Raw genomic sequence first — 26,448 nt, forward strand, 5'->3', positions numbered from 1 at the left:
CCGTGACTGGATCCAGACTGATTGTTTTTTGAGTGTTTTCTCTGGTTGCCTTGAAAGTATCTTCCCCAATAGACATAACCTTGCTGGCTCCCAAAGAAGCAGATCAGTATGTGGGCTGTAGGTGAAACTTCTTACTGGGTTGGAAAAGCCAGCTTTTGCTCCCTATGGGTCATTTATTATCAGCCTCTACCGCTGTTGTGGTGGCCACTGCTTCCAAGGGTAGGTTTGTCTTGGGAGTGAGGGACAGTGTGTGTGGGGGGATCGAGTGGCTGTTCAAAGACAGTAGACCCATGATTGTATCTTAAATACTTCTTTTGGCTGCTTTCTGCATGGTTTGTTGAACAGGATGAAGAAGCACAAATGAAATCCAAGTACCCTGTTCGTGACGTGTCCCTTCACAGTCCCCCAGCTCAGACTCAGCCGTGTACCTGCAGCTCCTTGCTCTTACGATCCTGAGTGTTAGCAGGCCAGTGAGCTTGTATGGCGAGGTCATGGCTGTGGATGACCTGTGGCTGAGGGCTGTGGCAGGATGGCGTCCTGGGGAGCGGGGCATGGGGGGCAGCCTGCTGCTCCCCAGCTTTGCTCTCTGCTGTGGCTCAAACAAGAGCTTGCGGGCTGGCGTTGATATCTGTAAGCTTTCTGCCACCTGCTCGCAGAATGAAAAATTAATATGCTTATGCGCTGACTAAATTATGCTGTACTCTAATTCCTGAAGAAATTGTTGATAAGAGTGCTTTTGAGAAAGGCTTTTTAATATCCTTGCCAAGTGACTAAAGGAATTCCAATTAGACCTTACATGTCATTTTCATTTCCCTTGTCATTGCTGTCTGATTCTGAAAAATGCTTCCATCTCTACTGCTTTCATGTATCATCTGTTCTTCTTATTTGTCCACCCGGCCATAATCCTGGCGGGTGACATGACAGCTATTTCCATAGCAAGAGTATTACAAATTCTAATAATATCTTTCACTGAAGTAGCACTTTTATCCCTGGTGGAGCTGTGCAAAATGAAGTTTTATATACATACTTTCACCACTTCATGTGGTTTTCTAATCTTGCACTGTGCAGCTTCTGGTTACTACATTTCGTGTAACTTGGAGGAAAAAAAAAACCCCAACCCTCTCTTTTTCCTTTGTGCTTTTAATTAAAAAAAAAAACCTCTTTGGCTTGAAAGTAGGATTTATTTAGTTTTTGGATTGGAAACAAGGCTATTCAGCATTTAAAAATAATAAGAAAGTGTCCCTATGTGCTAAAATAGGCTTATGTTTGTTTGTGTAACAAAAAGTAAAATCCAATCCAACCCCTCTGAGTTTTAGCCAGCCAGCTTTGCATTTCGTTACTGCTATCCCATGCATCTTTACTCTGAAAAGGTCAAAAATATATTTTTGTGCTGAAGCACAAAATATTAAACATATATTAAATAATTGTTTCATCTGCTATTGAAATACAACTATTTTTTGAATGGGATGTGGCCAGCGCTTAACGCTGGGCTGCAGCATTCTGCAGTAGTTTCTGGGATGCGGTGAAGGGAGTACAATGCCCAAGCATAAGGACAGTGAGGATTTGTGTGGGCTGAATGTTAATGACTCAGACTGCAATTTTCCCAAGGCGCTAGGGTTAACTTCTCTCAGCGTGGAGGACAACGAATAAGAGATCTTCCTGGCCAAGTGTCATGGCTTTAATTCAGCACAGATGCGGAGGGAAGGTTGCTGCTGAACCACTACCACTAGTTATTTGGGTTTTTTTTTTTTTTGCAGTACCTGCAATTTCTTTGTCCTTGCTAATGAAAAATGTGTCTGTGAAATGAAGGACTGATGAAAAAATATTCAATGACTTCTTTTGGTGTTGGCTTAGGGCAAAATGATATTTCCTCGACTTCTCTAATAGTTCTGCTCTGTGCCTGAATATGTGGTGTTTAAATTGGATAACTACTGCTGCAGCCTCCTATTGAGGGTAGAGCTCATTTGTTGAAAGTCTTCTCTGCTACATTTATTCTCATACAATACAGGGCCCACCCTTGGCTGGATTCTTATTTAACTGATGTTGGTCAGGAGTAATTTCACAGAAGGCAAAAGACTGACACTACAAAATAGTCCCCAAAAGAACTTAGTCTCCTTGTGCATTACTTTATGAATTATAATATGCTTGAGAACTAAGAATATCATTTGAGTCAGTAAAATGTGCAGTGAGTCATTGTTTCATAGCCCCATCAGCTTTCCAGGGGTGGCTGTGCAATTCATATTTTGTCCCTGGAGAACCTGTGAGCTCAGCCATGTCCAGAACTGACGTACTTAGGTATTTAGTCCATATTAAAGTTCATTTTTATTAATCCATATTTAAGTATGGATTGCCCTGTACTCTGTGGTATTACATGATTTGAAGGAAAACTTTTACTTTTAGTTGTCCTATACTTTACAATGTGTAGCTCTGAATAATCCCATAAAGGGGCTATTTCACAAGCAATAAAGTACATGCTTCTTTGTAAAGACACACAAAAGACATCAGTGAATGTCTTAAACCACTGAAATCTGAAGTGAATGCTCCATGAAATTCTGGGATAAATCCCGGTAGGACCTGTCTACTGCTCTTGCTGGCCTCGGAGCTAGAATCTAAAGAAAAAACATGTGCAATGGTTTAATGGAAAAGGAATTACACAACATACAAGAGTATGGCACAACGTATTGTGACACTTGACAATGTCCTTGGTCATGAAGAAGAGTATTTTCGTAGAGGGAAAAATGATGCATTTTCAAATTTATATTGTATTTGGAAGGGACATGCAGAAACTGTAGCTGTGTGAAAAAGCAAGAAAATTAAATTACTTGTTCTTCAGTAAGATTGCCTTCCTTTGGTGCTTTTGTGTAGTGTTGAAGACCTCCAAAAGCACAGAAATTATCCTAGAAATCCCTCAATCACTGTATACTGAAAGTTAAGGCTTTGAAGGACATCTTAATTATGAAGTTAGAAATCGTTATCGCTGGTACTCTGTTTGAGATCCTTTATTTCATACTTAATACGATGCAAAAGTGACTACAAACCTCATGGCAAAGAATCTGTGGCTAATAACAAAACATGTAGCATACAACATCCTTGACCTTGGGGATATAAAACCTGCTGGAAAAGGATCATCAAAACTCTGATATCAAACCCCAGAGCATTCTTGGCTTGACCTAGAGTTTGGGGACTTTTTACCTGCTTTGCTGCCCTGCTTAGACAAGCTGATTCCTGCCAGGAGGTGTGTACCAGGGGCAGCCCAAAAGAAAGCACCAAGCCCAGAACCTCTGGCTGCTTTTTCACTGCTATTTCCATTTTTCACTGCTATTGTAGGACAATTTTTTTTTTTTAGCAGCCGCATAGAGAATCAAGTTGATCAAGTTGAATATGTCTGCTCTGAAAAAAGAATCTTTAATTCTTTCTTATTCTTCCTTACTTTCCTCGGAGGAAGTAACATCTACTGTATACTATAACTAGCTGTGTCAAAGCATCTCTGTATTTCCAGGTTGGGATCCTTTCTCTCCAGGGTAAATCTCACATTCCTAAGGAGCTCAGTTCAGTTGCCTAAACAGCAGCCATATAGCGCTGTTTGGGTGCCTTAGGGTTTCTGACAGGTCTCACAGCATCGGCAGATGTAACAGGGGGACAAGTGGCCCGTACCCTACCGAGGGGCAGCTGGAGCGGGGTGGGGTAAACTCGGGTATCTGAGGGGGCCTGAGGCTCCTATGCTTAGACAGCAGAACTGGACCCAACCTATCCTGGTGTATCCAGCTGTGCAGGTGTGAAAGTGAGCACCAGACAGATGGATAAGCCTTATCCTTTTATCAGCATCCTCACCTTGCTATTTCCATAGGCAAGAGGTCTCACGATCCTTCCCTGCCTGGGTAATGAACAGCGGAGAGCAAACGGGACCATTTGTGGGGCAGTTTTGCTAAGGAAGGAGGAAGAAGAAAAGGGGGGTTGGGTCCTGGAAAGCAAATAAGCATGCTGAATTTCTGCCTTGTGTGATCGGTGGGTGTCCTTTGGGAGTGGCTGTGAGCCTCAGGTGGGTATTTGGGAGGGTGCTGAGCCACTGGGGGCTGTGCTGGGTGGATGCTCCTTGGGGGTATGAGCAGGCCTGGGAAGTGGTGCCTCGGGTGTTGAAAAAGGGAGGCAGCACCCGGGCCCGGAGAGAGTAAAAACAGTAGCCAAGCAGCTGGGAGTGCAGTGAGTAAAGCAGTTGGTGCTGGTGAGGACTCAGTTTTGAGTTTCTCAGGTTAGCATGGACCCTCATACTCAGGTGTATTTTGCCTGTTGCTACTTAGCCTACTATGGGCTTTGTAGGGTACAGGGAGAGTGCATTAACCAAAGGGGAGAAGCTAAATTTCTACAAGTGTTCAAAACTGAGCAGACCTTCCTGCTCAAGGTGCGGGAAGAAGTCAGAAAGGGAGTGGTGGCTTCCCACGAGATTGCACAGGCTGCGCTATGGGTGATCACCTCCTGGGGCAGCTTTTGTCAGTGTGGGGAGGCCAGGCCCTGGGAGAGCAGTTTCCTTCTCCACAGTCTGGGCTGGAGCAGCTAGGAGCGATGGGGAGCTTCCTAGCTGAGGTCTAACCCCATAGAGAAGACCTGGCTGGCGTCACAACGTGCTCCTCTACCAAGGGTGCTCTTGCGACCCAGGAGGCCTCCAAGGGGAGGAAGAGGCAGGTGATGGAAAGAAAGACTCTAATATTAGGCAAAATGACATCTGGATCTGTGATGTCTGAGTGAACTGTATCGTAACGTGCCTGCTGTTCACAAAGGTAGGGGACCTCATGCAAGGCTTGAATCGTTCACTTGAGGGTGCTGGAGAAGCTGGGGGTTGGGGTCCCTGTTGGTACTGATAAAGGGATGTTCTGGGGGCTGTCTTCAGGTTGGGAGCCAGGAGACTGGTATCCCAGACCTCTGCAGTAGCACTGTCTGAAATATTGTCAGGGCCATAAATAGAGCTTAGGAGGCAGGCAAAGAGCCAGTGTCCCAATGCACAGCGGAGGTGATGGGGCAGAAAGGCAGGATTAAAGCGTTTTGTGAAACAAGGAAGCTTTTGGGACAAGAGGGGCCTTTGCGGGCTATAAGGCTGTGCCATGGTTAAGATGAGGCCAGGCTGTGCACCTCTGAAAAGGCTGGGAGGGAAATAAAGAGCCCAGTCATAATAAACAAGGAAAATGAGACTGCCTGTGGTCCCCCTTGGCCAGCAGTGCTGAGCGATGGAGCTAGGGCAAAACATACCCGTGCTTTTACAGCAGCGTTTGGTGTTTAAAAAATAGAATGGGGGGATGAGAATTCCTGGGCTCAGATGGCAACCTTGATGGAGCAGTCGTCCCAGGGACATGGTGGGAGGAGGATAATCAGTGGGATATGGTGTTGCCAGGCTACCAACCTTGCAGGATGAGAAAGCAGGACATATGGGCGGGGGAGTGACACTGTATTTGAAGGATAATATGAAGTGTAACAGCATAAAAATGTTCCAAGGAAAAGGTGTGCAGTGGAACCACTAATAACAAGGTGTTGTGGTAAGATCGTACTGACAATCACTTGCTCAGGATGGGGACCGCTCATCACGACATGACCAGGAAATCTCACACGAGATGAGAGGAGCTGCAATTGTAAGGCAGACAGTAAAGTCCGTAGTTGTAATGTCCCTCTACAGACTGGATCGATGCCTTATCAGGGCGAGGAGTAGAGGGGAAAAAATTTCTGCATGCTGTTTGGCTAGAACAACCTGTAAGAGATGCTGATCTGTGTTTGGTCCCAAGTGGTGCATGAGACCTACTTCAAGAGGTAGCCGTGAGAGACCTGCTCTGTAACAGCTGTCTCAACATGATTAGGTTTTTAGCAAAAGCAAGCCAAATGAATTCAGAACATGAATATTCAATTTCAAGAACAGAAACTGTGAAAATGAGGCAATTTGTCAAAAAAGAAAATAAACCTTGAAAACAGTAGTCTAGGAAGTGAGAAATCTGGAGGCTTCTCAAAATTACTGTATTAGAAGTTGAGGTAAATTTTGCATTGCAATTAAAAAGAAAACACAAATCCAGTAAAACCCCTTCAAGGCTTAATAGAGAAGTCGAGGCTATCACAAGGAGAGTTTCAATATTAAAAAATGGGAAAATTGCCCAAATGAAGAGAGCCCATAAATTATGACAGGTAAATAGGCAATTAGGAGGACTAAAAAAAACCCCTAAAACTTGGAGAGCCTTGCAAAGGATGCTTGAGCTGCTAGTGAGGAGTTCTTTGAATGCATTGAAATTGGGAAGCCGGACATGGAATTGGTGGGACCACTTGCTGACCAAAGGTGAAAGATGCTCTCAGTGCAACTATGTGCTCAGTGCATCATACCTGAGAAGCTCAGTGTATTCGTGTTGGTCTTTGCTGCTGGGGAGATTCCTACACCCAACATTTTCTTCACAGCAGGAAGGTCATAGGAGCCAGATCAGGTTTGACCAAGCAGATAAGTTAATAAGTCCCTGAGACTAGATGGCATCTAGCCTGGCATTTGGAAGGATCTCCAAGGTGAAGTTACCGAACTTCTGCCTCTGCAACACATTGTTATAAGTAGCCACTGTGGCAGCAGACTGGTGGATTACCGTGTAATTTCTACCTATGAAATGGGTCTGGAGAGGATCCAGGGATGCACAGAGCAGTGAGTCTGATTTCCACCCTTGGCCAGTTAGTGTAAGAACAAGGTCACTGAAAGTGTGGATAAACACAGCTGGTTTGGAAAGTCTCCGTCACTGCAGTGAGATCCTGCCTTGCTCTTCTGCTCAAGTTTTATACATACATCAAAGAACATGGATGAGGAAGCTGTAGTTCGCACACTGTAGCTTAGATCCTCCAGATTCAGTGTGCCAACCTAGAGGGACCATTGCTCTAACTGAACATGGCATTTCTTATGCTCTCAGACACAAGATTTAAACTCTTGTGAATCTTTGCAAACAGAATGAATTCTGTGATTCGGGGCACTGTGCAAAGTGAAGACCTGCTGTGGGTTGGTGATATGACACTGCAGTCTTTCTTCTCTTGGAGTCTACCTGCTCATAAGGCAGATAAATGTTTATTCTTCCTTTCTCCCCTTTTGTCTGGACACTGGACAGCGGAAAAACTAGATCTGATCCCTGAGAACTTATAGCTGATTTCCCCAGACTGACAAATCACCAAATGTAATTTGCTTGCTGCTAAGGATTAGCAGAGATGTCCCAACAAAAAATGAACTCACGGCATCCTGCAGAGCAGGATGTGTTTTTAATGGGTGTTTAATTATCCAGGCATTTGTTGAAAACAAAAGACGACAGGACACAGATGGTTCATCCAGCTTTTAGTGTGCTGGTGGAAAGTTTTGATATAGAGTGGTGAAAGCAACTGGGAGGGAAGGTCCTTAAAGATTTATTTCTTCCTAGTAAGAAATTACTTGAGAGTTTTATGTTGTAGAGCAATTTATATCATCGTGATCATGAAATGATGTGGTCCATGGAACTTTGGAAGAGAAGAAGAGGTGACAGGACAGTCAGGGTCCTGAACAACTGGAAAATGACAAGTGTGATACTGCTAATTAAAAAAGGGGGAAGCAGGAGGAGAATTATTTTTAACCAATCACTTCAGTTCTCTGAAAAATTCTGAAACAAATAGTTACGCAATATTTTGTAGGCACCCTTGAGATAACAAGAAAACAAGTAGTATCCATTATGAATTTGTCACGAACAAAGTGTGTTAAGCCGGTCTAAATTACTTTTACAAAATGGTAACATGACTTGCAGGTAGAAAAGAGTCAGCAGGAGCTGGCATTTGACATTACTTCACATGTCCTTACAAGTAAGCTATTGAAAAATGGTCAAAATGAAATTGTTGTAGTGTAGGATCAAAACTTACTGAGTACCCATTTTCTCAGGTGGTGTCAAAGGTTTGTAGTCAAAATGAAAGGACAGATCAAGTGGGGATTTGGGTAGTTTTCTTCCTTTTAGGATCCAAAATAACTTTGATAAATTGAAGAAATTGCTGGGAAATAAAAGGAGACAGACAGTTCAACAGGAACAAGTGCAAGGTACTACCCAGAGGTAGTTAATAAGTGGAAGCAGTCAGTGTTTGCAGGCAGGCGAGTGCCCAGGTAGCAGCCTGCCAGAAGAGTGTCTGGGGGCTGCAGGGAAGCAGAGGCTGAACAGGATCAGCAGCTCCATGTGAAGAAGGCCAACCTTGCAGCTGGTGGGGCGAGGATGATGAAACACCAGGAATCAGCCAGACACCTGCTGCTTTTTCTGAATAGGCCAGGCTGGGGTTAGAGCTTTGCACCTCATTTTGGGTGGTAAGCTTAAAGAAAAATGAGGGCTGCCTGCGAGGATGAATGCGAAGAAATTGTGAGAATGATGAGAGGGTTAGAAAACATCACCTACTGGGATGAAAGAATGAGGTCAGTTATCTGGAAGCAGGGGGATGGAGGGGAGCAAGGGAGCAATCTTTGAATATGTGAAAGGTTCTTGCAAGGAGGAGGAAAAGACAATATTTCCGTAGTTATGGTAGCTAGGGCAAGAGGTAGTGGGTTTGACTCTACTGGAAGTGCAGCAGGGACGATTCAAATTAGACATTAGGAAAATCTTTCTAAAATAAATATAGCGAAGGACTGGAATAGATTCCAGAGTGGCAATGGTGGTGATGCTTTACCACTGGAAGTGTTTAGGACAGGTTAGCCAAATCTGCCCTGGAAAAGATAGAGGTACAAGGTGATGCTGCTGTGGGACTCCATTTTCTTCCTATCCTAAGTTGTTCTGTTTTAGTATTTTTAAATTCAAAACCTTTTCTGACCTGCTTTCACTTCTGTGCTCTATTTTGTGTTCTCTTTGATGTGATACTTTCTTTGTGTAGTGCTGCTGATACTTTTCTGCTCCTCTGGTTTACCCAATTCAAAATCTTAGTTGTTTGCATGGCATGGCACTTTCATTCCTAGTCTGCAAAACCAGTGTGATACTTGATGCAATAATCACCGAGGAGCACAATTGCTTTGATGAAAAGCTCAGCAAATAGTTAAGGAGTTAGGAATACTTTTCAGTGTTCGTTTTCTGAGTACCCCTTGGCTTTTTTAGGCTTCTACCCTTCATGTATTTTATTCTTCATCTCTTCTACCTACTTCTGTTGTAATCTGTTCTCCAAAGCCAGTAAGTTTATTAGCCAGGCATTTCTCGTTTCCCGTTTTTGCACAGTCCTGTTACCTCTCTGTAAGCATACTGCTTCCCTCAGTGTTGCCTGGGCTAAGTAATGGAGGAACCCCATGTAATTACTTAGTGAAGTCAGAGAGATCTTTACGTCATTGGCAACTGGGACTAACTTAGGTGTTTGCCATATTTGTGTCAGAGCAGAAGGAAAGTTAGATGGTTCAAAGGCTGCTGTCTGTTCTCTGTGTACATTGTTTTACCCCTGAGGTAATATTTTTCCTTTGTTAACCAGCGTGTGCCCACCCACTCTTCCTGTCCCTCTTATTAGGAGCAGACAGAGCAGTGAGTCAACATGTTTCTGGCTTCTGCAGGTAAGTATTGAGCTTTCCACAAGGCTTCCTGTCATGAGATAGTGTGGTGAAGCGCCTGTAGCTCTTTCCGTCACCATGACCTGGAAGTTTTGCCTGGAAAAATTCCTTCCAAATCTGTTCAGCCATTTGGTTCTGCTTATGAAAAAGTTTTCAGTGGTGAGACACAGGGAACTTGTGTTAGAGCCACCTGTTTAAAGGAGACTATCAAAAAGCCATAGGAGGGTGTCTCACCACTCAGATGGGGTGTTTCCAGTTAAAGGATGAAATACGAGTGGGACTGATGCCCATGAGCAGAAGGCACAGGCAGTGGGTAGCCTGCAACAGGCAGCAAAACCGCATCTGCACCTCAGCCACCGCAGCTACATGCCTGGATGGCTTGTGGAGGTGTTGCAGAGCATGGGTGAGAAGATCTGAGATGCCGGCATCTCTGGTCACCTCGCCAGCCCTGGGGATGGCGACGCCAGCTGCACCTCTGTGCTCAGGAAGACTGTAGAAGACAAAGTAAGTTTGAAGGGCAGATTGAAGAGATTATAGTCCTAAAATGTTTGTTTTGCCCTTCTGTTGGGGTTTCTTGCCTCTGGAAGCGAGCAGGATATCCCTATGAGATTAGGCATAGCTTGTTTGCGAGAGTGAGTGAGGGTTAAGTCACCTCGTGCTGCTTGCAGTCTCCAGCACAGGGGCGGCAGCCCCAGGAGAGGACAAGCAGATAGCTGGGCATAGTATGGGCAGAAGCAATTTTTGAACTGCTGAAGGCCATGCAAAAATCCTGCTTCTGTCCTGAATGTTAAATTCACCAGAAAGTTGCCTGATCACCAGTAAATCCCTCTGGGGCCGTTGCAGGCAGCCTTCGCCCTTTGGTTTGGAGTGGCTGGTCAGACTTGCCACTGTTGTCCTGGTAAGGCAGCCTTTTATAAAGGCGCACATGGGCTGGAAAGGGGCTTTATTCTCTGCTTGGTCCGTTTGTTGCACAGCTACACAGAAGGCAGGCCAACAAAAGATTCAGAAGAGTGGCTTTGAATGGAGAAAGGGCTCTGATGTAGATGTATGGTTGCATCTGTTTAGTCTTCACGCTGCAGTGGTAATGTTCATCAGGGAGTATGAACCAGCTCAGCAGATGCTGTTGTCTTGGAGAGAGCGTTAACACTGATGCATTCCTTATTGCTAGTTTTGATCAATGATTTCAGTAATAGAGGAATCAGTGCTTACCTATTAAGATTCTGCTGTAGAGAGAAATATGAAAGATAGATAATAGACCTTGATGGGTAGTGACCTTTAGTTTCCTTAATAAAAGCAAATCAATTGTATTCTTTATCCAAAGGCAAACTAATAGAGAGCTACCAAAGGAAAGGACTCTATCCTTACACTCCAGAGTGTGCAGAAAACAGGTTGTAGAGAGAACATGAGCACCCATGTTGCTGCTGGTGGGAATGGGGAGCCATGGTGTGGGGCCAGGATGGGGCGAGCATGTTGATTGCACTGGCAAGATGGGAGCACAGAGGCCAAATTGGTACTATCTCTTGTGGAAAGAGGAGGATTTTTGAGCACCTCTTTTCCATGAGTCGTCTCTTCTGACTGTTTCTGGCTTGGGGAGGAGGATGGCATTCAGAGGCAGGAGAGATTAAATTACAGCAACTTGGGATAGTGAAGTAGCATTCAACATGAATTCTGAGGCTGAAATTCTTATAGAGATCACAGCTGGCATCAAAACGTCTGAGCTTGGAGAAATAAAATTACTTCTGTGTTGCTTAGTTCTTTGCAACAGGGAGCTTACTTCCTTACATCCTAAAAATAGACAAGACCTCCCCCTCTTTGAACAGCATCATTTTAACATATTTCCCTCCACACAACCCCATTTCTCAATGAATGGGTCTTCTTTTATAGATAGCATTTTAAGTTTACCATACAAGAGGTGTGTCGAGGCATTTTCCTCTCTAACATTCATTATTAAATATTATTTAAACTGACTTGAGAAACCATTCTGTGAGCTCTTTAGCACTGAAGCCTCCTGTTTCTCTCTCACATTTTTTTTTTTTTTTTGAGAGGGGAAATACCCCAGGTCATTCATGTGTTATAACAAGATGTTCATTCAATGATTTCGGGCAAGCAAGTGCCCCCATTCTGTGGTTTTGCTTTGATTAGCACCCATTACAATACTTCTGTGCATGAATGCATTATATCTTCCTTTAGCCCTCGGGAGTCTAATGCTGTTCAGGCAGTGCTGTAAGAAAAAAATGGAGCTTTTCTTTCAGTGTGTGCATTGAACTAGATGGCAGTGATTTACAGCATGCCTTAGAAAAAGCAAGAAGTCGGGGGACTCTGTGGATTGCATTCATAAGTCCACTGGACTGGCACTTTGTGACGCTCCCTTCTGGGTGATCCATTGCAATTCCAGGCATAATTCCTCCTGCTACAGATGCCATCCTGTGTGATTTAACCAGCTCTACTCCTATGCAAGGCTTGCTTCTGTCTGTGTTAAAGGAACCAGGTGTCAGGGTTCAGATTTCAGTCCCAAGAGAGAAGAGGGCTGGTGCAGGGTATGGGGCTCAGCCCATACTCTAAGGCAGAGCTCTGGGGCAAGCGGCAAGCCACTGCTGGGATCCAAGAGGCATGGGGAGGGGGCATGTGTGCATGCACATGGGTGGACGTGTAGGAAACAGAGACAGCTAGTGATTTTGTATGAGGACTGATGCATATTCAGAACTCACCATACATTGACCTTGAGACGCACAGAAGAGTCTTGGAGGCTTTTCCTTCAGAAGAGATAATGCAGTCGAATAAAGGAACAGTAAGCTTTCTGTATATAATTCATTGCATTCAGACAGATGAATGGATGATGTGCGCCCAAACCTCTGCAGCAACTTCTGCCAGCTTAATCCACAAGAAATGATACAGAGCTTATATCACTTTGTTAGTGGCCTTTAGTGTCTCCTGTTTAAGTTCCTGTATCTTACTTGTTTCTGTATTAAATGTGGTGCTGCATATTGCAACCGTGTTGTTGGCCTGTTCAGTGCATTTTTCTTGATCACAAGAACAGTGCTTTAGGCTTAAATATCTGCACTGAAGTAATGCAAGCTATATATTGAGTTCATGACTGCTAAATAATTGAGGCTGTAGTTCCCTTCACAGTAAGCACGAGTTATTCCAAATTCTGCAAGACCATCTGTATGCCGGGCTTTAAGTTGAACTTAGTGCAGAATACATTTGATAGACAATAGTATTATTAGATAAATTAAATGCTAGCAATAGGCTGTCAGCTTAATTATGGTAGCTGGCTGCTCTTAAAAAACCCAGTGAATTATTTTGGATGGAAGTTTCTGTGTGATAACCTTTTCTAACTTCTTGCAGTTCTTGAAGTCAGTGCTACAAGGCAGGAAAATGCCTGTGGCAGAGCCCTGCTCAGATGCCTGATTTATAGGTTCCTATTAGGATTTTCTGTTGTGACATGTGGAACAATTATTGACTGGAGCCACGGGATGAGCTCCATAACTACTGTGCCGCAGCTGTCTGACAGGGCACTGGGAGACGCTCTGCTGTTCGGCTTGCTTGGTAGTTAGGTTTTTGTTTTCTTTTCATCAACCAATTCATATTAGATGCTCTGTGTGTGAGCATGAGGCTTAAGTGGAAAGGAAGCAAGACTTGCATGAAGACTTCTTCCTGGAGATGGCTTGTGCTTTCTGTGGGTGCTTGAAAAATACACATGTTCAAAAGCGAGCATGCGGTTGTTTCATGGACCTGTGCCCTGGGATTCACTAGCTCCTACATTCAGTTGCCTCCTGGTCAAATCCTCTGTCTACTTCTGCACGGTCTCTTTTCTTGCCTGATTCAAGGACCTGAGATGGAGATTAGCTTTCTGGTAGGAATAATTAGGCTCTGCAGTGAAGGCCATCAACAACACTGGGTTTCTCAATCTGATTAGTAGTAGAAGTGTATTATACAACCCTGTCTATTCTAAAGCAATTATTATCACTGTATTTCTAAATGATTCTTGCATAAGGTCATCTGTTGCATTTCAAGACTTCAGTTAAAGCAATAGTCAAGAGTCACAAAACCTGGCTGGAATAGGGTGCTGCACCCTGGGAGGTGGGAAAGGCACTGGAGGCTCTTTCAGGCAAAATCTGCCAAGTCCGCTCAGGGGGCGACACTGTGCTGGCTGCGGGACTGGCTACATGACTACATGACCAGATTTTTTTCCCCTGCTAAACTCTCCTGACAAACTTATTCATGGGCAGTGAGCTGTATGGGCTCTCCCAAACAGCTTTGAATGAAACCTCTATGTCTTTTCCTCTTCATCGCTTTTGCCCATTTACATGAAAACATGGGGTTCCTGTGGCATTAGGTTTCTCCCTCCTTTACTACCGTTAGTTACTATAGGAACTGCTAATGGGAGAAAAATCAGTGCTTTCCCCAAATACAATATGGAGTCATTTCAAATGTAATGTTCATGTTATGCATTGAATATCTAGGCTCCTGAAGGGTGGCTATATAAGTGAAAATTGTTGTGTGAACAGCTTGTAAACGATATGTATGTGGAGTGTTGTTCTTGCCGTCAGTATATCTGATTGGCATCATAAAAAAAATGTTCTAGTCCTTTTGTTTCCATGTGCTGGGTGCCATCTAGTAGGGGGGTTTGTATATAAAATCACATTTTACCTCAGATTCAGATACTCGTAAAATGCATATATATCATTTAATTAGCCATGGCTGGCATTTTTAGGGTACGCTAACAGATCCTACTAAATTTCAAAGAGATGTGGGCAACTGAATAGTAGTATTTTAAGAAAGTTTCTCCCATCATAAACAAAATCTTTGAACAGAAACCAGTCCACTACGATACATCGCTCCTCCCAAACATATTCAGACCTTAACCAAGACTTGTTTTGACCTGAAGCAAGGCAAGAGACAAATTCCCAACACAACCCTCCAGTGTAGCGTCCAGTGGTTTTACGTGGATGACACTCACTGAACGGCACCAGGCAACCGTTCAGAAATCTGAACTTTTTTTTTTCCAAGTAGAAGTTGCAGATGATTGAAAGAGATTTCAAGTGTGAAATTTCCACTTTTGATCTGTGCATAAGATTTTCTTCCTAGGTGGTGGTTTTACTATAGAGGGCAAATTAAATAGAGTGAAGAACCTACTAGGACGAGTTTTCAGAACAGCCCAGCACTGAAGTTTTGGTATTTGGCTGGGACTGCCGGTAACTCTCCTAAGGACTGTGGCTTCCAGGTAGCCACTGGCTGGGTCACCCTGTGTCATGTGCTGAAGAGGAGTGGACGTGGCTCTGCAGCTTGTCCCCTGCCTGATGCAGACCTGCGCCACACAGCCATGAAGCAAGGTTGAGTACCACCCTCTGTCTTGGTCCCAAGTTTGTTCAGATTTGGGCATTGATTTTGAAATATGGAAGAGGTTTAGTGCATGCAGGTGAGTTTAGGAGGAGGAGAAGGGGCATTTTTTGAAGTATTCTGGTTCAACCTTCAGCTTTCCCTTGGGTTGCCTTAGATGTGGGTTTCTGATCTAAATTCAGCAAATGCTACTTACATGGGTAAAAAGATATCCCCCCCAACATCTCCCAGAAAATATACACACACAGAGAAAGGAGGGTGGAGCGAAGGAATTGGTACGAAAATCTTCCTCCCCCCCGCCCCGCCCCATACAATACCTGTACCAAAAGTCGTGATTTGGAGCTCTGTTCTTTTCCAGCCAAGCAGAAAATGTATGTAAGCTTTACCTGCTCAGCCCTGTTTCAGTTCTATATAGGATTTCTTCCTGCTGACCTTTCCCAAGTTGGCATTTAGGTTTTAGCAGGGGTTTCATATCTCCTTGAATCTCTCACCTTTATCCTGTCTCTTTCTGTCACTTGTGTCACATGGAGATGGTTAAGCCAACATGCAGTGCTTTTTCCTCCTCGGACTAACCAGGAAGGAAAAGTTGGAAGTCATGCAAAAAGCTGTTACCCAGTTTGACACTTAGTGAAGACAAGGCCCCGCAGGCCGGACCGTGTGGGGAACGATGACGAACCAAGTTGCAGCAGAGAGCGGTCCAGCCTGAAAGCCTGAGTTTGCCACCGTGGGAAGCAGGAGGCTGGAGGAGCCCAGGGAGCTCCTGGGCAGGTGAAAGACAGCCCCGCTCTGCTTCTGGTACGGTGAATATCCAACTGCTTCCTGAAAATTAGAGCAAAAGGTAACGTTAGAGTCCTGTCCTCCTAGAAACCCCTGCAGTGATGGTGGTTGTCTGGGATGTAACAGGTGTGGGTCTGACTCTCCTTGTGTGCAGGAAGGAATCCAAGCTTTGCTGAAACCACCCATCTACAGGATCAAAGAAAAGAGGCTGCATTTTGGAAGGAGGGGAATGGTCAATGGTCTGTTAAGAAAACACGGAGCAAAGGTATGGGAAGCTGGTGTGACCTGAGCAGAGAGAAATTTGAAGGCCAGGAGAAGGGCAGGATTTCCAGGTGGAAAACCCTGTTCCCAATCTGCCTGCTTTTTCAGGTGTCCCTGCAGCTGAGGCTGCAGCGTTACTGCTGTGGCCGTGTTCACTGATGCAGGGTGAGGTGTCTCCTCAGCTACACCATGGGATCCACCTAGGGCCTCTCGCTGTTTTGGAGACTGCAGTGAGATTCAGACCCTTAGGCATAAAAGCCCGCTCCATTCGTGCGGATTGAGTGTACCCCAGATCCCGTATTTCATTTTCTACTAATGAAAAGAAATCTGACTCTCGCGATAGCTAACCCAAATCACCCTTGTATTATACACGAGAAGTTCCCCTTCCCCAATCCTTTGGCAAGTGTTTCCAACTGCAGTTCAACATAGGGAGCTTTCACATCCAAAGTGAGTCATCCCAAAGCACTAAAATCTTGAAGAAATATTTCGTCTGCCTCTTTTATAGTAGTAGGAGAAAAGATGCTCTCAGTGGGGGTTTTTCTAGTGTGGGTGGCAATGGAGCATATCCTGAGGTAAGAGTACCTTTATGACCCCAAACCACCTTTGCCCAAATGTAGCTAGTTTGAAGGGCTCTTTCAAAAGAACTATGAGATGTTTGTGGTTTTTGTTGTTTTGTTTTTTAATTGCACCTAATGCAGAGAAACTTCCTGTTGCTTGCCCCTGTTATTGATTCAAAGCTCTGCTAAGGTTTTCTAAATCTACTGCCTTTCATTTTATATATAGTAAGAATTAATTCTGATTGAATACTTTGCTTCACTGAACTGCAGATAAGAAAAATGGGGAACTGCTGGCTAAGAAAGGGATCTCACAATGTGTTTTAGACCTCTATGTCCCTGAGCACTTGATCTATTGATGGGTTTTGTAATGCTGTTAACCCACTGATGTAGTTGCAGGATTTTACCTCATGCTGCAGAGCACCTGCGGAAGAAAAAAGGGAGGAAGTAGTGGTGACACAGTTCTTCTCATGTGTGCACACACGGTATGTCCTGGATGCCCTCCAAGTCACTTTGCTGGACAGCGTTCTTCACGCTGGGGCTGCTCTCAGAGTTTGTTACTCCCACTGATGTCCATGAGGAGAAAGCAGCAGGACAGAGTGGATGGTATGCTCTGTGTTTGAAGCATACTCTGAAAAGGTTTATTTGGAAATGTCTGTACCTGTGGCCTTCATACTACCTTGTAGTAGCTAAAGCTGGGTTTTCAGCACCGCTTTAGGAACATCCTCAGATATGTCTCTTGAGGCTTAATGCTCCTTGGTGGGAGCTGTGCAGAGTGAAGGAGAGAATCAATTTTAACAGTCCTCTTTAAAAAATGTGGTGGGCTTACCCTCAAAATCCTAATGCTGGAACTGCATTTAACTACTTCCAAATGCTTTCTCAAAGCATAAGCTTAATATTTGCGTGGAGGTAAACCAGAGGTATTTTTTAGCTAGAAGAGACCAGGCTGGAAGGGGTGTTTAGCCCAGAACTATGAGCACTTAGTGCTATTTCTTGGCTCCAGCCTCCTTGAAGGGAACAAAAGGCAAGTTATTTGCCTTGTGCTTGTACCATTGCAGCAACACAGTACCAGTAACAACCCCATTACCTCCTAGGGTTCTCCCAGCCTAAATATTCCTTTAAAACAGAGACGTACAGGGCCAGATTCCAAGTGATGTACCACTTCTTATTAGATATACACCCATATGGATCATTTACATTTCAGGCACTCTTATTTGAACAGGCTGCCCAGGGAGATGGTGGAGTCACCATCACTGGAGGTGTTCAAAAAACGTGTAGACGTGGCACTTTGAGACATGGTTTAGTGGGCATGGGGGTGTTGGGTTGATGGTTGGACTTGATGATCTTAAAAGTCTTTTCCAACCTTAATGATTCTGTGATTTTGTGATTATATGTTTTTATTATATGCTATTCTTCATGAAACAACTGAGAGAAAATCCAAAATGTTAACTGCTAGCGTGATATGCAAAATCTGTACAAATAATGAATGTTTTGGTCTTAACAGAAATCTGGCCTCATTTCACAGGCAGGGGCTATACTGAGTCTGACCCTACTGTGCAACCTGTGTGGAAAATTTCCCATGACTGGCCCAAAATAAGATCCTGTTCAAGTTCACAGCAATTTTGCCATTGATACCAGTGGGGTCAAAGTTGCGGGGCTGAGATGTAGCTTTCAGCATCTGTTAAAATTCTTGTTGTTTTTTTGTCAGATATAAAATGCAGTTGATACCTACCCCAAAGCCTTCAACAACTTTTCACAGCTGGCATGTGAGAACACGTATATCAATCCTTTCTGGTAGCTCTGGCTGGCTGCCAAAATCGCTGAATACAGCTACAGCCCTGTTTGAATTTGAACACACGTCTTGACTCCTCTGAGATCCTGCTAAATAAGTCATGAGCAATTGCAACAGTCAAACTGGTATTTATCCACCCTCTTGAAAGCAATACTTGGAGTTCTTCAAGACTTCCCAGCACAATTCTTGTGGGTTTTCCGTAGGGCTTGTTGGTGAATTGTTTTTGCAGGGGGAAGAAAATCTCTACACAGTGGAATTCTGAGTTAGTGCTGTGAGAGACAAGTATCTTCACAAAACATTTTATAGTAGTAGCACAGCTTTGGTTGCAAAGCTGCACTTTATTGGGGTTTTTTTACTGCCGCAATAAATGGACATTATCTGGGCTTAAGGTAGATGGCAAACAAGAGAGACCTATCAGGAGTCATTGGCCTGCCTGACCTTCTCTTCAGCAGCAGTTGGCTGGGACATCCAGCTTTAGAGGATCAGGACACTGGAAGAATAATATGAACTGCTTGACTGGTCTCTGCATGTTAGACAGAAACACTTGCACCTAAAAGTAGAGGGTGAGGATCACTAGGATAAGTCTCTCTCATTGGCATTACCTTTACATGTAGTAGCTTGCCTTATTCCAGAGAATATGGATGTATTGTAGCACAAAACCAGATGTTTGTGAATATATTTCAAAGTTGATACTTGCCAATATACATGTTCCTTTTTGATCTAGACAGCAGCCTTTGAAATTAGAGCTGAACAAGCTTTTCTTGTAAGTGGGGCATTTTTTAGGTCCCTTCCAGAGGGCTTCCCTAGTTTCTAATCGAATGTATATTCAGCTAGAGCAAGAAAATCTGTCTGTCTTCTTTCTGGCTATCTAGTGTGGCTATCTATTTTCAAGCAACTTCAAATAGCTGAAACTTACCTAGCCTGCTTAAGGGCATTTTGATCTTTTTGTCAAATTTGGTTGAATTTGGCCTGTGGGTTTAAGAAACCCCTACCACATACACACTCACACATGGAGTGTGATTGCACTAGCCATGTTTCCACAAAAAAATTGGGCTAAGAAGGTCAAGCTGTGTTTAGCCCCAAGGTCAAACCTCACAGACTGGAAAATGAGCCTCTGTTCTTGGTTTAGTTCTAAATGAAAAATGTTTGTCTTTAACGTCTAACAATTGCTAGCACTGCAGTGTTTCCCTACTTTATTTAAGAATTTCTTCAATTAGAAGAAAATGAATAATGCAAAAATAGATTTGCAAATTAATGGGCTGACTTTATTATGGTGCTAAAAATGAGGCTGCATTATGAATTATTTATGTATACCTGGATGAACACTTACTTTTCTGAAAATGTTTGTGAGGTCCAGAAGATTCAGAGTTTCTTTCCTCACCAAAACAATCTTGTTTGGTAGTCAAAAATAACAGCAGCAAAATCCCATGAGAATATTAAAAAAAAACCCAGATGAAATAGGTTATATGAGTCACAGTCATTAAATATATAGAAACACAATAATCTGTTTTAAATACAAACTAAATTGGAAGGAAAAAAACAGTCTAAATATTACACAAATCAGCATGAATGTTAATCTCTGTAGAAGGGAAAGGTTGTTAGATGGTGTCATGAGTTATTTGTTCAGAAACTTATGCTAGGAGATCTATAAAAAGATTCAGCATATTTTATAGAAGGGCAAAAACCATATTCATGACTTAAGCAGCTAGGGATTTACCATTGAGAAACTTAAAGTAGGTTATGTATAGTTGGTGAACAGTCCCCATGCTGAAGAAGCATTTGCCTGAATAGGGCAGCCAATATGAAGCACAACAATTTTCAAGAAATTAAGGATCTTTTGGAAATAACTAAGGGATAGAAAGGAATACCATATGCCCAGTCATACATAACTATGCTATAACAAAGAGCACAACTAGTTGTACCTAACAGCCAGGTTTGGGATTCAAGTGCCCTGTGGATGTGTACTCAGTACTCAACTTCTGCAGCTCTTCATGTTGTTGTCTTTGGCTGGAGGCTCCACAATCACAACAAGACCTGAGAGAGGTGACATATTGAGTCTTGACTTCTATCCTTCAAATTTGAATGGGAAAATATTTAGCACCACAGGAATGTGACACATGAATGTAGATTTTACTGATGGACGATCTTTACGTTTATACGTACCAGGTACATCCTGTTAGTTAGTCATCAGCTGATCCAGAGGCTCCTAGCTGAGGTGCTGCCCTAGTTAGTGCTCTATTTCAGGGCTCTGGACCCTGAGTGACATGGTGATATTATCTCTGTGAACTGTTGAAGGAGGCAAAAGGCCTAGAAGTTCCTCCTGTTTTGCTTTGCACATGTGTGGAGGATTCTTGAGTTTATTTGTAGAGAGGAAAGTGAGCTCAAGTCCTATTGCCTTCCAAACCACCCTTTAGGTTGCTCCTGTTTAAGGCCAGATCAGTCTTACAGTCCTCTGGGTAACCTCTGTGCATGCTGGGCTTGCTCAAACCAGTTTCCTGAGAAGCTGAAAGCCCCAAACTTCCTATGAGTTTTCTTTCTAGTAAGTAAGTGTCCTCACCTTCATCTCATGTAATCCCTTCCTCTGGGGCAAAGTGATTTGCAGCTGCTACTGCTAGTGGTAGTGAGCAGACCATTTTGACCGAGAAGCACTTCACACTGATTTGATGCTGGGATAAAGAACACAGACAACTTTCAGAGTGCAGGCTAAAAACGTGCTTCACCCGAGCTTCTTTCTTCGTGCTGATAATGGGAGGGGAAAAAGAAAGAGCATGGGCTTAAATGCAGTTCTACTTTCAGGTTCTATTGTTTAAAAACATCTTTTTCATTAGTAAATGCTGTACAATTTCACCAGTTGTCTACACAGTTATAGCACCCCAGGCTTCTGTCAGTGCTGAAGTCCCAGTTTGCCAGGTGCTGGGCAGTGAATGCCAATTTGTTTACAGGCTAATGAAGCCGAGATACTATGAATGGACAGAGCAAACTACTGAAAAGAAAGGAGAAGCACAAATGGAAAAAGTAGCCGTGGGAACAGATGTACACTTGCAGGCCAGAAGCAAATGTAACTAAGTGGCTTTGAATGATTTGTAGTACTTGCATACAAATATTACTTCCCTAACTTGCTTTACTCACTTTCTCTCTGGATGTCAGCACATGGCACATTGGATGGACACTCAAGTGGAATTTTGTATAAAAGGACTTAGAGGGAGTTAAATATTATAATTTGGTTACCCCGGGAGTCTCTTTACATCTGTTTTCACAAATACTTATTGACAGAAGGGTGTTTTCCAAGGGCAGAGAATTTGGTTGATGATGAGTTCTTGCTTTGTCAACATTGTGGGGATTTGAATAGCAGCTGCTGGTTGTATTTGAGACTGGAAGGAGGGGAGAGGAGCAGTGTTAGCTCTGGATTGGGAACTGCTGAGAAAAGCAATCATTTCTAAATCTCATTTTAGAATGTGATGGCTCTGCATTAGACACACTAACTCTTTCTGTGCCTTTTTTCCCTTTTGTAATACTAACCCATTTCTGAGACACTGGGCACAGCTTCCTCCTCTCTCTCTCCCGTGATGTTTGTCAGTGCTTTTGCAGCCTTTGGCAGCTCCCCAGCCAGAGCAGATTCCCTGCCAACAGACTCCCCTCACGGCTCTTGTTTTATAAAGGGCTGATTGCTTTGATGGATGATAAGGCTAAGGAGAATGAGGGAACAAGGGATTTCTTTCTCTTCTTTTTTTAAAGAAAAAAAAGCCCTCTCTCTTGCCTCTGAAAGACACATTGCAAATAGAGCCAGTCCAAACCTTGCAAGTTTTTATCATGGGAGAGCCCATCACAGGTGAAAGCTGTTCCTGTGGTGCTCGGTGTGTGATACCGGGGGGTGGGAGGTGGAAATATTAAGACAGGAAATGAAAAGGTTAGGAAATGAAAAGGAAAACACATAAAAATCTTAGGCTACGAGAGAAAAATATAGTGAGTGGAGAGAAGAGGAAAATAATCAGTCAAGGGAGAGGACAGGAACAAAGAAGGAAAAAAGTTGGAAAGAAGAGATGGAGCAAGAGAGAAAAACAAAAACTGACTGAAAGCAGAATAAGAGAAGCTGAAGCTGAAGAGACGTGCTGGAGGAAAGCAAGGCTGGTAGATATGCCGCCCTGTGTGTACGCTTGATAGAAGAGGGAGGAGCTGTAACAAGGCTGAAAAAACAATTAGAAAAGATAACAAATCTTAAAATCAGGCAATGAAAGAGTGAATCCAATATGAAGTGATCAGCTGAGACAGGAAACATCAAAAAAATAGCAAAGGACTAGCTCTCTCCTTCCTACATCTGCCACCCCTGAAAAATTTACTTACAGCAATAACTTGTGGACATCTCCACAGCACATGTCTTTCCCTGTCAAATTTTCCATGGGTTCCTGCGAGATGGTTTGCTGCTCCTCATTACTCCTAGGGCTGGCTGGACAACAACAATTAGTTTCAAGACAACTTTTGAAACCTGTTTTCATTCTGTATTGATTTGTAAACAAAATGTTTTGACTGTTTGAAAATTCATAATTGTCCTAATTGCATCTGGTTTTATGCCAAAATTCCAACAAGAGTGTATTTATCCAGTTAGGGATGAGGGAGACTGAGGTACCAGTCCTTGTTCTCTGGTACCATTTGGAGGTTTTTAAATTCTGTATTCATCAGAGCAGGGATGTGCTAAACCTGGGAGTGGGAAAGTTTCCCTTTTCCTTTGCCCCAACTTTGATGAAACCAACAGGTTTCTACACCTCGTTCAGTAAAACTGCATTTTTTTTCTTCTCCAAAAATGCTCTGACCACATCTGATGATGATTTGCATGTACATTGTGCCTCTCAAAAGGTTTGTTATAGAGAACCTGTGCTGTTTGCTGACCTCCCTTCTCATCAGTCCTCCTTCTGCCTTAGTAATGGCACCAGTATCTCTCAACACTGAATTTAATGTTGATGTTTAGCACTGTCCAGATATCTGATTGCACCTTAAAGGCCAAGATTATACTAATTTTGTGGAGATTTGCTTCAGTGCTCATACTTATTGCAGACACAGAAGGAAATACATATTTTGTATCAGTCCAGTGTTTCCTTCATTTTGTGTGTCCTGGCTGGACTCTGATGTGGGCAACTAGTTAAACTTTGCTTACCTTAACAGTTATGTTGTTTATCAGCTAGTCACATCCTAATCAAGAACTCCAGTGCAATGCAAACATCTCCTGAGGACTGTTTTTCACATCCTCTGGTTGTATAGGGTAAGAACATGAAATGACGTGTTCCTTCATATGATCTCTCAGCAGCATCAATATGTCACCTCATTTCTTGTTCGTTCCAACAAAACCAGCCATATGAGTGCAATTACTCAGCAGTACGCAAATGGCAACTTAAAGGAGAGACCTCTATAGATGTCTGGGCAGGAACAAACCTGTCCTGTATGCTTGCGTAAAGCTCTCTCGGGTCCCAGTCTAGACTAGGTCATTACATACACTGCATTCACACTGCCTTTTCTGAAGGCAATGTACAGCATACTAATGCTTACCTTGTTAAGTTTTTTTTTTTTCTTCAGTGGATGAGGACTGCAGGACTATCATTGACTCGGGGTAACTCCAAGTGTCTAGTAATGGAGGTAATTCTGCCTTCTGGACACCTTTTTCCTCTACATTTGTAGCTCTTGGTGGCATTCCCTTTTGCATTTACTGGAATAGCACAGACAAGAGCTCACTAAAAAGATGCATAAAGTCTTCCCTGTTTCATGGTAATTTTTCTCTCTTTCTTTGAAACTGCTTGTTGTGTTCTCTATTTCTACACGGTTGGTGATGTTGCCTATCTGCCTGCCGCAGGCTGTGCTGTAAAGGTTGGCGTTGGCCCTGCCGCTTGTCCGTGGCCAGCGGGAACGGCTGGGGGCCCTGCTCTGCTGGAGGCAGCTGCAGCGCCAGAAAGGAGCAATTTTGGCAGAAAGCGATGTGGATGCGGATGTGCTCTAGATGGCTGAGGGCTAGCCTTGCAAAGGTTTCTACAAAGGAGAGAAACCCAGGGAGTTTTCTCTCCCTCTCCAAAACTGTGTTGAAGCAAGCTGTGTCTTTAACATTTAGTGACATTCTCATTTCCTGTGCTGAATCTGGAAAAAGCTCCCATTTGGAGTTTTTTTTGGCTACTGGTTGCACTGTCTGTTACAGTGACTGGATAATGTGTTTATACCTCAGCCTGGTTTGACTCTTTTTACCCGTACCCTCAGGGTTTTGTCCCTGCTTTTGTCATTGATGTATCCAAATTTATGAATCAGTTCCTTTAGGATATAGAGGGGACTTTCGAGTTTCAAGAGGCAGCTATCTGCTTAGCTGCCATTGAGTTTTTGTGGGACATCGGCACTGAGTTGGGCTCTGGGCTTTTCAAAACATGCTCCTGATTTCTGGTGAAGGCGGCAGGTGCTCACACTTTCATGATGAAGGGTAGGCATTCCAGCCTGGGTTGCGTATGCATGCAAATCCTTCCCACTACTGCCTGGGTGCAGTAAGAATTGTGTCCTCTGGGATTATGCTGACTTCCATTTTAAAAGGGCTTGATGTGACCATCTAGTCTGACCGCCTATACTTCAGGCTTACTCCTACAGAGACTGTCCTAGAGAGCCTGAAGGTCATGAAAATAATATAAATCAGTTTAAAAGAAACCAAGAGTAAAAGTTAAATTCATTGCATTTTGCCTGTGCTTATTTTGTGGATCTTTGCCTCCTCTATCAATCAAAAGAGATTAAACTTCCTCACTTGCTTAATACTTGGTTAAACATTATGCAGTCCATTGGCTCCAGCTAAATGTGTCCCCAATTACATGGGACTTCTACTGATACTACTCAAGTTAAGCAGCAGTCATTGGAATAAATCAGACATCTCAGTGAAAGTGGTCTTCAGCTGAAGTTAGGTGCAGTGTAATCATGCCCTTAAGGGCATGTGGCTTGATTGCTTACAGCTTTGCATGTTCCTTCCTATAAGGGTCATTTTTCTAAATGAAAAATATCTGTCTTTTTTTCTGTAGGTGCTTCCAATTCATAATAAAGGACCTCAAGTACTTCTTGAAGCCTTTTTGAGGGAATTCTATTTTTACTGGAATTTTTAAAAAGGAAATAAATGGGAAAACAAAGAGAATTATTGTATTTCTTCTTGCTCACCGAAATGTAACCTTGTCTGAACTCAGCAGTCAGTATATTCAAGCATCAGGGAAGCAGAAAGTATTCAAGTTAATGGAATAATAGCCTTAAAAAATTCAGAGTGCTAAATATTGGATGATTAGCTGAATGAAATCTCCAGACCTAGAGGGTGGGATCATTAGTCAAACTTCTCTAGGAAATGAAGCTTGAGCAGCTATGCTATCTTTCTAGGCTGCCTATCTCTCCCCCAGGGTGTAATTTTTGAGCCCAGTGGTCACTTGAGCAAATCAGAGAGGGACATGGTGTTTCAAAAGACATGGAGTTTTGTGAAGGTGGATGGTGGGAGGGGAGGAAGGAAGAGGCTCTCTAGGAGCACAGCGGCTCCCTGGGCAGTGCACGGGGCTCAAACCCCTCGCAGCAGGTTCTGCCCTTGGTTCAGCTGCCAGATGGGAGCAGGTTGAGGCATGGGGACATGGAGACTGCCAGGAGGGTGTGGGGAGCCTCCAGGGGGTCACTGTGGTGGGGGGACCACAGGCTGGAGGTGGTGCGCTGGGACCAGGGTGTTGCTAGGGCTGTAGGACACCAACCAGCAGGAAACCAGCTTCGTTAGTCTTGTTGGAAATGGGACAACTTCTCAATGCTGTGTGAAGGAAGGGAGATGGGGAATGAATCTTTGTGCATTTATGTGGACAATCTTAATGCGTGGTTCAACACTCAGGAATGCAAAATAATACTTCGGTCCCTTTCAGCCCCTTCGCCTGGTTCCGCTAATAAAGCGCCTGAGGAAGAAAGAGGGCCATTAGAGCAGAGCAGGCCGGGCTGGGAAGGCCGTGGCTGGGACTGTGCAGGGGGCACCCCCGGAAGGCCTGGGCACCGTGGCCCTCCTGCATCTCAGTGCAATGCTCCTCCGACTCTGTGCCTGTGCCGTGCTGGCCCCGTGGCTGCCACCAGGGTTGTCGTCTGGTTACAGGGACCACCTGGTCCCACAATCATGACCTGTAACTGGGACACTGCTGCTCAGCAGGAACAAGGTGTCTTCCAATTACAGCTGCTCCTGCAGA

The sequence above is a fragment of the Gavia stellata genome, chromosome 2 (assembly GCF_030936135.1).
Source record: "Gavia stellata isolate bGavSte3 chromosome 2, bGavSte3.hap2, whole genome shotgun sequence".
NCBI classification, from domain to species: Eukaryota; Metazoa; Chordata; class Aves; order Gaviiformes; family Gaviidae; genus Gavia; species Gavia stellata.